This window comes from Castor canadensis, chromosome 6 (genome assembly GCF_047511655.1).
Source record: "Castor canadensis chromosome 6, mCasCan1.hap1v2, whole genome shotgun sequence".
Classification (NCBI taxonomy): domain Eukaryota; kingdom Metazoa; phylum Chordata; class Mammalia; order Rodentia; family Castoridae; genus Castor; species Castor canadensis.
The window spans coordinates 97,453,205-97,465,346 of NC_133391.1; the positions used below are offsets into that span (position 1 = coordinate 97,453,205).

Below are 12,142 nucleotides of genomic sequence, written 5' to 3' on the forward strand. Positions count from 1 at the left end.
ATGTATAGAGGAAAATTTCTTACCAACTAAGTTCATCTTACTCTGCAGGACACAATCAGAAGGTATCATACTTTTATAGAACAGTGAGTAACTATTCCCAGAAAAAAGACTGAGTAACATTTGAATAAGAATTCACTTATTACAGCTAATATATTTTCTTTATTGAGCTCCCTGTCTTCCTCTATTTCATGAAATGAAGATGTATTTGTAAAAAGACATAACTGATACTAATATTTTGCTAATACACTTCTACAAGAAAACTGCTTATGTCATGCTGCAGTTGGTATACTGATTTTAAAAATTGCAAAATAGAGATCTGAAAAATTAGCTCAGCAATTGCTGACTTAGATTTATTAATGCAGTCTTTCTTCCCATCTCACACCAGGATATCTGCAATTATCCCAAAGTTATCATGGGATTTTTTTTCCCAAAAATCTAAAAAATAACCCAATGGAAAAAGTCACAAATCTTTTAGACGATAAGGTGGCCAAAGAATGTCACAAAATAAAGTTATAGTAATGCAAATCTAAAAAGAAGTATAAAGGTCATTGAATGAAACAAATGCCTCTCACCCTTGGCTGAACATTAGCATGTGCTGGGAATTAGAATGTCCAGGCTGCACCCCAGACTGATCATACCAGAACCTCCGGGAGTAGGATGCAGATGTCAGGGTCCCCAGGATTCCAAACCACTGGAACAAAACCACTGAAAGAACAAGTCATTAAAATAGGTGCTGTCTTCTATTATCCTTAAGAAAAAAAGGAAACATATTTGAAATGAGAGCATGCAATTCGAAGATTAAAATGTTGATGAAACCATCTTCTACCTGCATGACTACAGTCAGGTCTTCAATTCTGAGGCTCTAGCCTACTTCAGAGGGTGCCATGAGGAACAAACTCAGTAAGAGAACATGTGAAAGCACCATGAAAGACCATCTAAATATCCCTTCCTTCTCCTACCTCTCCCACCTTCCCCTGACATGTTTTAGGTAAGGGCAGAGAATAGTGGACTTAATTACAGGCCACACTTGTTCCCAGGGCATTTTTAGACACATGTAACTATAACCATTGTTTGTTTGTTTGTTTGTTTGTTTTTGCCAATAATGAAACCAAAATACGCACAAAAAGTACCTCCAATTCACTAATGACTCATAAAAGCTCATCTAAAAATTGATTGATTGAGGCAAAAATGAGATACCATTTCTGGCCAGTTAGCTAAGCCAAAAGATTGCTAATCACCTTGTGTTAAGACACAAGGCTCTGCAAATTAGTACAACCTTTTTAGAAGAGCAATTTGGTGGTATCTATCAAAATCTAAATGTACATGCTCTTTCATACAACTAATCTATTCCTGGGTGCCTATCCTAGAGATAGATTTACTTAGGAGATATTATTTTGTTTTTCAGAGCACTTATTACTTTCTGAAATTCTTTGGTTGGTTATTGTCCATCTGCAAGACCAGAAGGTAAAAGAAAAGGTGTGGGTAGTTGGACACGGACACACCAAGGGAGAATGCCAGGGTAGAAACTAGGGTGATGCTGCAGAAACCAAATAATGCCAAAGATTCCCCAGCAAACCTTTCAGGGTTAGGAGAGAGGCACAGAGCAGATTCTCCCTCAGAAGGAACCAGCCCTGTCGGCACCTTGAGATGTCTAGCCTCCAGAACTGTGAGACAATAGGGTGCTGTCGTGTAAGCCACCTCACTTATGGGACTTTGTTATGGTGCTCCCAGCAAACAAATAGACCTGCCATCATTATTCATCTTTTAGAAGACTGATTCCTAAATGTTCACCATTAGAGTAATATTTTCATGGTAGTATATGCCACCAGTATTATTACTTATTTTATATTTTTTCCTTATAAACAGTTTTTTAGCTAATTGTATCTACAAAAAAAGAGAAAGCTTTCACTTTAAGTGAACTTGCAGTTTAAGTGTCCTAAAAACACCACTAGAAGTGCTGTCATAAAATGTAATAAGTAAGCCAGATGTTGATGGTTCACACCTGTGGTCTTAGCTACTTGGGAGGCTGAGATCAGGATGATCATGGTTCAAGGCCAGCCTGGGCAAATATCTCACAAGACCCCGCCCCCTCTAAAATAACCAGAGCAAAATGGACTGTAGGTGTGGCTCAAGCAGTAGTGCACCTGCTTTGAAAGCATGAAATCCTGAGTTCAAACACCAGTATCACCAAAATAATAACAATAATAATATTAAATACAATTTGTGATGTATAGCTGGAAATTCATAGAAAAATATGGGAAATTTCCAGGGTCCAAAATGAACTTGTGAATCTATCCAGCGCTTTCTATCTTCCCTGCCTGTTCCAGTCAAGCTACATCATCTTTCACTCTACACCATCAGGGCCTTTCCTGTAGGCATACATAAGAATTTTACTCTACTCTACTCTTCCCTAAAACATTTTATCACTCTACTGCAATGTAAAAGAAATAGCTAAGGGCAAAATTAAAAACTCATTGCTATATAATAATATATAATATTTTGATTTTTCTGAATAACCAAAAAGAAAAAAAGAAGAAAAGAAAAAAACTAGATAGTAAACAGTGTGGGACAATTCCCTAAAGCCTAGCTCACCAGGTGAGATGACCTGGGCTTGCCAACAGAGCTCATGTGGTGGTCACATTTGCTGTCCAAAATGTCATGTCTCTTGAAATATTTACGTTTTTGGTTTCTAATGTACTATTTCCACCGATCAATGCTTGTCCCACTTTATTTCATTTATCTTAAATAATCTATAGACACTCATGAACATACCATCTAACCTAAACAATGAAAGTAATAACAACTTACATCTACCTCCGTGCTCATCCCCATGTTATTCTGTGTGCCCTCCTCTCTTGCCACCTTGAGTTAACCAGTATCCTGAGCTTTGTGTTTATTATTCCTTTGCTTATTTTTGAATGCCATAAAAATGATATGCCATATATATTTCATTAGATTTTATTTTTTCACTCAACATTTTATGACAAAGATCCATCTGGTTGTTGTATGTATCATCCATTGGATTATCCCATCATGAGAATTAGCCATGATGTATAACCATTCTTCTATAGCTGGCATTTTCATGTTTCCAATTTGAGAGTACTAAAAATGTTTCCTAACATTGCTACAATGCAGGGGTGGTCGATTTCTGGCAGGAAATCTGGCTGCCATCACATTCACCTCATCATCATCCATAAGAGTCATTGATGGACTCCCTCAAAAGGCTTAATTTCTCCTTCCTTCCCCTACGCAAACATGGTCAAGGCACCCTGAGGAGGAAACGCATAAAAAAAGGAGCACTACTTCAATAGGCAATACTTGTCAAAAAACATTCATTGACTTAACTGCCCCCTTTCAGAATCATCCTGACTATTACCTCCAACTCCAGATTGCTACTTACCTACCTCCTGAAGGATTTTAAAGATATTTTTATTTAAAAGTCAAATTCCTGAACAGTCTGATTTCAGTACTTTCCACTAGGTAAAAAAAAAAACTCAAAGAAACATTTAGCTCCAGATCTAAACTGAAATTAACACCCACAGATAATTTTGTTTAGCAGTCATACTTGTCATCTAATGTCACAAAATGCAGACTCCTTGAATGACACACATACACACACACAAAGAAAGGGAGAAAATATGCTGAATTGCCTGAATGATCAACCATCAGTAGCTACTTACAACCCATTTTATGTCTCTCACCAACCTGACATTAAGGCGATTTAAAAGCATTAAGGTAATTTAGGAAAAGAGAAAAAAATAGAATAGCCCACTCACTATCTTGCAATGATTTTTTTAAGGTAACTTAGAAAAGGGCCAAAGTTGTTTTAATGCTCCTGCAAATACTGGCATTTTCTCACTAGTATTTTAAGATTTATTGTGTTCCCATTATCCAAAAACCTCAAGTTACATAAATCATTTCTTTTTAATCAGATTTTGTTTACAGCCTCCTCCCAGGAAAAAAAGAAGCAACAACTTTCAGGAATTCACCAGCTAAGAGCCATTTATATTAAAAACAGCCTTGTGGATAACCACTTACCCCATTCCCCACCTTTCTGCCCAGAGTAAAAGTGTTATTGGGGGTGGGGGGTGCTGGGGATGTAGCTAAGTGGTGTTAGCATGTGCCAGCATGAACCCAGGGCATCTGGGTTCAATACCCCGTAGGGGGGTGGGGGAATACAATGAAAGAAAAAGAAAGTGGATACTACTAAATGCACCAGGGTATAAATCCTTGGGATATGGGAATACACTTTGACCCACAGTTCCCAGCCAGCACATTCAGCCCTCACCCTTCCAAGCCACTCCCATCAGCTATCCCTGATGGGATGAAACTGGCACAGGAAACTAGTACACCACCTTCAACCCAGCAGGGGCCCCGCAGTGCTCAACAATCCCTTTCCAAGTCCACATCTGAGCACCTGGTCCCCTAAAGAGCCTGGTAAACATGTGTACTTTTCCTGATTCTCTTGTCCCATAGGCAATGTCATCCTCTCTGTGGACTTCTTCACAGACTACTGAGATGATCTGCATGACCCTCAACATCTCATCATACACCCACACCCCACCCACACTTACCTATTTTTATCTGCCTCCATCAGCACCAGCTTTCCTCTCATTCCAAAGGATGTGACCTTCTTTTTCTGGTTTCTGGCTAATTCCTTCACCTGTGGTGGCAAATTCCACCCCTCCCACATACTTCGGAATTCTTTCTCTTTCTCTTGAGCTACTTCCGCACACATCCAAGTGGTTCACTTTTTTTAAATAACCAACAAACAAAACTCCACCACCCCCATTTTTGTCTTTCCCCCTCACAGCCAAGCTTCCTAAATAAACAGGACAATTCAACCCCACGTCCCCTTCTTACCTGCTGTCTATTCTTCCACAGACTGCAATCTGGATTCTAGCCCTGTCACCTCAGATTCAAGTGTCTCTGGCAAAACTCTGAGACATTTGCCAGTTGCAAAACTAATGCTTTTTTTTTTTTTAAGTGCAAACCTTAAAAGTGCTTCTCTGTGGCACCTGACAATATAAAACATTCCTCTTAAAATTTATTCCTCTCTTATCTTATAACTCTGCTTCTTCTCTTAATATATAGGACATTTTTCCCCTCGTTTCCCTTTCTTAGCTTTCTGTTCTATTGCCTCTCTCTTAAAATATTCCTTATGACTCTAACTATGGTCCTCTACTCATTACTGTGAGCACACATTTTTAGAAAGTACTACCTCCCTAATATCCTTCCTGGGGTCCTTACTATCTCTGAGATACAAATTTATAGAGCCATTGTACATCTCCTGTAGCAAGTCCATAATTCCCCTCATTGTCAAGCCACCACACACTCATACCTCCATGCCAATAACCTTGGACCTTCTTGTTTTCTTTCTAAGTAAACAGCATCGCCATCTGTCTAATCACACAGGTGGAATTCCTGGCAAGTATGACAGTCCCCTCATCCTTCTTCACCCAGGCATTCAGTAGTCCACAAAGAATATGGATTTTCCTCCTTAACATCACTGCCAACTATCCCCTCCCCCTTCGTTCCCATTGTCTCTGTTTTAACTCAGACTCTCTGAGTATTAAAATAATAAGAACTATGTTTATTCAGAGTACTATATGCCGGAAACATAACAATTTCTCACAACACAGCATAATGTCAAGAGGTATTATTACCCATGTTTTTACAGGAGAAAAAAGTGAGTTCCAAAGAGAAAACGAAACTAGCTGCTTGAGGCCACACACTCCAGGAAGAGCCAGATCCATCTAAATCTAAGTATTCTTGGCTCCGAAGATCAAATCCTTCCTGCCATTTCTGCAACTTTCAGTTCTAGTGTCTTCCAAATTGGTCTCCCTGCATCTTGTCCCTTATTCTGAGCTTAATCCAATCTCCAAGGCAGACAAAAATCAGCTTTAGTCTCTTAAAAATCATTTTTATTATGAAAGTAGTACACATCTAGAAAAAGTCCACAAAATAAAAAACATAACACCTTCCTGTATGCTATGCAACCATTCTAAGTGTTTTAAGCATATTAACTAATTTACTCTTGGCAAGTTTATCTTCAGATAAATACAGAATTGTTTGGGGATAAATACAGCAGCTTCAAAAAAATAAAAAGAACAATCTTAAAAGCAATTAATAATCTGATTATAGCCAGGCTTCGGGTACACGCCTATAATCCCGGTACTCTGTAGGCTGAGGCAGGAGACTCATGAGTTTGAGGCCAGCCTGGGATACATAGCAAGACCCTATCTCAAAAAAAAATTCTGATCATATTTAACATAAAAATAAATTTGAGGGCAATTCATTTTTTCCTATTATTTGGGAATGTTTTCCATTGTAAGAGACCAAATAAAATCTCAAATGACACTGACTTAAGGCAAAAATGGACTTGCGTAATTGAGAAATCTCCAGAGGTGGAGCTCCTCCCAGCAGGGATGAATTCTGAGCTCCACAGTGTCCCATGGTTTGCTTTTTTCCAATGGCACTCTATCCTACCCATTCATGCCATTTTGTTGGTTTCTGCTTGGTGATACCTGGCATCTCCAGGTTCTTTACTTCTGATGAAAAGAGGTAGCAAATCCCACCTCTCATAAATATACCCAAATTCAAGGCAAAGAGTGACTTTTCCAGCAGTCCTAGAATTACTATTATTGATTTGGCTTAAGTCACTGTCCTCACTGAAACTATCCTCCAACAGCAAAGGAGATGTGATTTCTCATTTTGGGTGAGGAGGATAAACTTTACTGAATGCCTTTGGCCAGAGTCACTGGCTTTTACTTCTGGAACTAGAGAGTGAGGTTCCAGTCATGTGAACTGGAAATACGGGTAGAGAGGTAGGTGATCAGAAGAAAATCAGTGGAATGTATAGTACTATGAACTGTCCTCCAAAGAACCACATCTTCTGCTATTCACAGCCTTTATAATGCCCCACCTTCACATCTGGGTTGGTGTTATGACTTTCTTTTTGAATAGACCTTATTTTTAGAACAGTTTTAGATTTACAGAACAAATGAGGCCATTGTAGCATTCCATACACCCCCTCATTCAATTTCTCCTATAATTAACATCAGATTTTTGTTATAATTAGCCAACACATACTAAAACTATTATTGACTAAATCCACAGTAGTTTTTTTCTTTGGTTTTTGCCTAATAGCTTTTTCTGGATTCTATCCAGGATACCATGGTACATTTACTTGTAGTGTCTCCTTAGGCACTTCTTGGCAGTGACTGTTTCTCAGGCTTTTCCTGTTTTTGATGACCTTGACAGTTTTAAGAAGTACTAGTCAAGTATTTTATAGGTTGTCCCTCTATTAGCACTTGTCTAATGTTTTTCTCATGCTGGAGTTTATGGGTTTGGGGAGGTAGACCACAGAAATAAAGTGATATTTTCATCATATCATAGCAAGAATATATACTGTCAACCTGATTTATTACTGTTGCTATTCACCTTAATCACATGGCTGAAATACTCTTTTTTTCCCTTCCTCTTCATACTATACTCTTCAGAAAGAAGTCACTATGAGCAACTTACATGTGATGAGTGGGATTTATGCTTCTCTTCCTTGAGGGTGGAGTATCTGCATAAATTATGTTAATTCTTCTTCAAGGGATATTTGTCTATTCTCATCTCTTTATTTATTTATTTATATTTAATCATTATTTCTATCATCATGAATGCGTAGGTCCCAATCTTATACTTTTTATTATAATCCAATACTACTTTGTTTTTGTTGTTGTTCCTCAACTTGTTCCAACTTTGATCACTGGGAGCTCTTATGATTGCCTCCAGTGTATGACTAGCTTTTTAAACAATGGGACATAACAAAAGTGGTAATGCATGACCTCCTAAGCTAGGTCATAAAAAGACTTGTAGCTTCTACCCAGGTCTCTTGAATCCTCACTCTGGGGAAAATAGCCTCCATGTAAGAAACTTTAAATTGTAGTTAGACTATAACACTAAGAGGACTCCAAGGCTAGCCGCAGGAAGCAGTCATATGAACAGAGAGATAGCAGCCTCTAGCTCTTCCAGCCATTCCAGTTATGGTGCCAAATATGTGAGTAAATAAGCCATCTGAGTTATCCTTCCCCATCAGTCTTCAGATTACACTAGCTTTAGCCACCATCTGTCTGCAGCCAAGTGAGAGGGCTCATGCAAGAACCCCAAACTCAATACAACATATAGAACTATGAGCAATGGCAATAAATTATTTTAACCTCATTCATTTTGGGCTGGTTTGTGATGTAGCAACAGATAACTGAAACAGATGCAAAAGAAACTATTGGTTTAGACTTTTAACTTTCAACAGAGAGTTAAAATTTTTTTTAACCAGACATACAAGACAAAATGAACTTTTCTTCTTCATAAATAAATTTAATTAACCTCTAGGGTTCTGAACACAACATTCTGATAAGGAACATTGCTCCATGCAGATAGCTAGACCTTCTAAAGATATACTAATGTCAGTTTAAAACCAGTAATGTTTGTCTTGAATAACTGCTGCCTGCTTAACAATTAGTCACAGCAAAGTAGACTTCTGAATGGAATTTTCCAGCAGTAGAATCTAGGAATCCAAAAACCTGAAATGTTTCCCAGCACCATGGTAGGAAATATATTTCTATATCTGGGCCAATCTAAACTTCTATTGGCACCTTCACAGGGGCTTAGGAAACACAGGTCCCCATTCAAACAGAGGGGAGAAGTCATAGCTCTTCCACATGCACTGGACATTTCCGGAAGCTAATAGGATCTGTGAAGGTGGGAGGGGGAGCCAAAATACACCTCCAGAGGAGATAAGATTATCACCCTCGAGATTAGATTACCAGATTAAGGAGGCAAAGTCACATCTGTTTTTTCCTATATGGGACAGTAGATCAGATTTCCACTTTACTTCTGATTTTTCCCTCCTCCCTTTATTTAAATTTCCTGCCTCTCATTAAGAATAGTTTTCTCTCAGATATTTTATTTACAAATATATTTCAGATTAATCAATACATATTTATTTTATCTACAATTTGCAGTAGTTTGAGTTGGCTTGAGTTTAAGTTTATTCTGGGATGATGAACAAAGAATTTACCTAAAAAATTAATAGAATAAATAAGACTAAGAAGTGTTTACTTCAACATAATTGAGATCAAAATACATGCATGATCTTAAACATTGTGTCTCATTAATCTACACACAAGTATTACCTATTTACTAGAGATTCACCTTGAAAAGACATTTTAAGTTGCCAAAAGAAAAAACCCACTTCTTTTTAAGTATCCACCAGGCAGGCCCACTAGAGTATGGAGACAGAGGGTTCTTATAGTTGGAGATAGTGCCTTTGGCACTTGAACATGTTGACTGGCCCTTAGGAGGCATTCAACAAATGTTCACTGAGCTAATGAATCAATGACTCAGACATCAGTGATGAAGGTTTAGGGACTTGTATAATACAGAGATCTTGAATGGCACTTCATGGGTCTTGTCTTGCTTGGCCTCCATATTGTTACACTTGTTTTTGTTTCATTAAAAAGGTCATAAATTCACCTCCTTCAAAATATTTTTTAAATGATACACGATGAAAAGTCTTATTCTCACCTCTATTATAAAGTCTCCATGTCTTCCCAACTTTTCTCAAGGTAATTTTATTTTATCTTTTAGTTTCTTGTGTATTCTTCTGGGGTCTCTTAGATGAATTAAAAAAAAAAGGAATCATAGTCATAGTTTCTCCTTTTTTAAACAAAGGGACAATATTATACACCCTGTTTTTTAATCTTTCTATTTGTTTCACTTGAAATTACACTTGAAAGTCTTCCCTATCTTCACTCATTGCATTTCTTACTAAGCTATGGTAGACATTTGAGTTCCAACTAGAGTAATCCTATCAAAGCAAAATGAGAGAAGAGAGATGTTCTTCCTGGTTCATCATACCAAAACAGAGGAGCAGGATGAGAAAGCATCTACACTGGAAGTATGTATTAAACACAGTGGATACACACTAATTCCTGCATGCTAGTTACTGTAAATGAATTGCAAATTTGGCATCTACAGATGCCACTCCCACTTTATAACACCCCCCCACACAGAAATACTAAATTAGTGACAATGCCAACATTTCTGCATGAAAAAATCTCAATGACACACTCCTCTTTCCTGTGTCTCACCCCAGCTCTCTCCATTACACTTTTGGCTGCCCACACACACAATTCCACATTCCACAGGTGAATTTACTACATGTACTATTTCCTAGACTTGCTTAGTCACAAGAATATTAGGAGCCCTTGTTGAAAGCACAGATTCCAAGCCCCCTGGAATTCTGATCTAGGTTTGAAGTTCTTGTTTTTGGATCAGGGAAATTTGGAAAGACTGTTCTAAGATATTCTAAGTATTTTTTCATGTGTACATTAAAATAGAGAGAGGTCATAACAATTAGATACTCAGTACCTTATTATGATATGTTTTCTAGTAGCCTTTTCTTTTTTACTATCTTAGCTTTTTTCAAAATTGACTATGTATAATTACATATACATATATATATTCTGTCATACAACATATTATTTTGAAGTATATATACATTATAGAATAACTAAATCTAGCTAATTAATATATGGATTACTGTACTTAGGTACCATTCACTCTCAGCATTTTTTTAAGAATATATTGTTGCTGGGCACTGGTGGCTCACACCTGTAATCTTAACTACTCAGGAGGCAGAGATCAGGAGGATTGTGGTTCGAAGCTAGCCTGAACAAAGAGTTTGCAAGACCCTATCTCGAAAACCCTATAATAATTGGGCTGGTGGAGTGGCTCAAGGCTGAGACCCTGAGTTCAAGCCCCAGTACTGCAAAAAAAAAAAAAAGAATATATTGTTAACTTTCAACACCATATTGTACAATAGATCACTCGTGAGCTTAATCATCCTTTTTCTTTGACCACATTTTACCACACCCCCAAAATGCCTCAGCTCCTAGTAACCATTATCTTTCTACTTTCTACTTACATCAACTTTAGATTTCAAAATAAATGAGAATATGTCCTATTTGTCTTTCTATACTTGGCTCACTTCTCTTAACATAATGTTCAACAGTTCCATCCATGTTGCTGCAAATGATAGATTTCATTTTTATGGCTGAATAATATTCTATTCTGTATATATACCACATTTTCTTTTTTTTTTCCCTTTTTCTTTTATTGTTCATATATGCATACAAGGTTTGGTTCATTTCTCCCCCCTGCCCCCACCCCCTCCCTTACCACCCACTCCACCCCCCCCGCCCCCGGCCAATACCCAGCAGAAACTATTTTGCCCCCATTTCCAATTTTATTGTAGAGAGAGTATAAGCAATAACAGGAAGGGACAAGGGTTTTTGCTGGTTGAGATAAGGATAGCTATACAGGGCATTGACTCACATTGATTTCCTGTGCGTGGGTGTTACCTTCTAGGTTAATTCTTTTTGATCTCACCTTTTCTCTAGTACCTGTTCCCCTTTTCCTATTGGCCTCAGTTGCTTTTAAGGTATCTGCTTTAGTTTCTCTGCGTTAAGGGCAACTAATGCTAGCTAGTTTTTTAGGTGTCTTACCTATCCTCACCCCTTCCTTGTGTGCTCTCGCTTTTATCATGTGCTCATAGTCCAATCCCCTTGTTGTATTTGCCCTTGATCTAATGTCCACATATGAGGGAGAACATACAATTTTTGGTCTTTTGGGCCAGGCTAACCTCACTCAGAATGATGTTCTCCAATTCCATCCATTTACCAGTGAATGATAACATTTCGTTCTTCTTCATGGCTGCATAAAATTCCATTGTGTATAGATACCACATTTTCTTAATCCATTCGTCAGTGCTGGGACATCTTGGCTGTTTCCATAACTTGGCTATTGTGAATAGTGCTGCAATAAACATGGGTGTGCAGGTGCCTCTGGAGTAACCTGTGTCAAAGTCTTTTGGGTATATCCCCAAGAGTGATACTGCTGGATCAAATGGTAGATCAATGTCTAGCTTTGTAAGTAGCCTCCAAATATTTTTCCAGAGTGGTTGTACTAGTCTACATTCCCACCAACAGTGTAAGAGAGTTCCTTTTACCCCCCATCCTCGCCAACACCTGTTGTTGGTGGTGTTGCTGATGATGGCTATTCTAACAGGGGTGAGGTGGAATCTTAGCGT

General features: G+C 38.0%; 1 long non-coding RNA gene across 1 annotated transcript in view; it reads right to left on the reverse strand.

Annotated features, from left to right (window-relative positions):
• Positions 1–12,142, reverse strand: part of LOC141424166 (uncharacterized) — a 244,256-nt gene that overhangs the window by 154,064 nt on the left and 78,050 nt on the right. The window contains exon 3 of the long non-coding RNA XR_012449096.1: positions 573–705. This is a non-coding gene — a long non-coding RNA (uncharacterized lncRNA). The remainder of the gene's footprint in view (positions 1–572; positions 706–12,142) is intronic.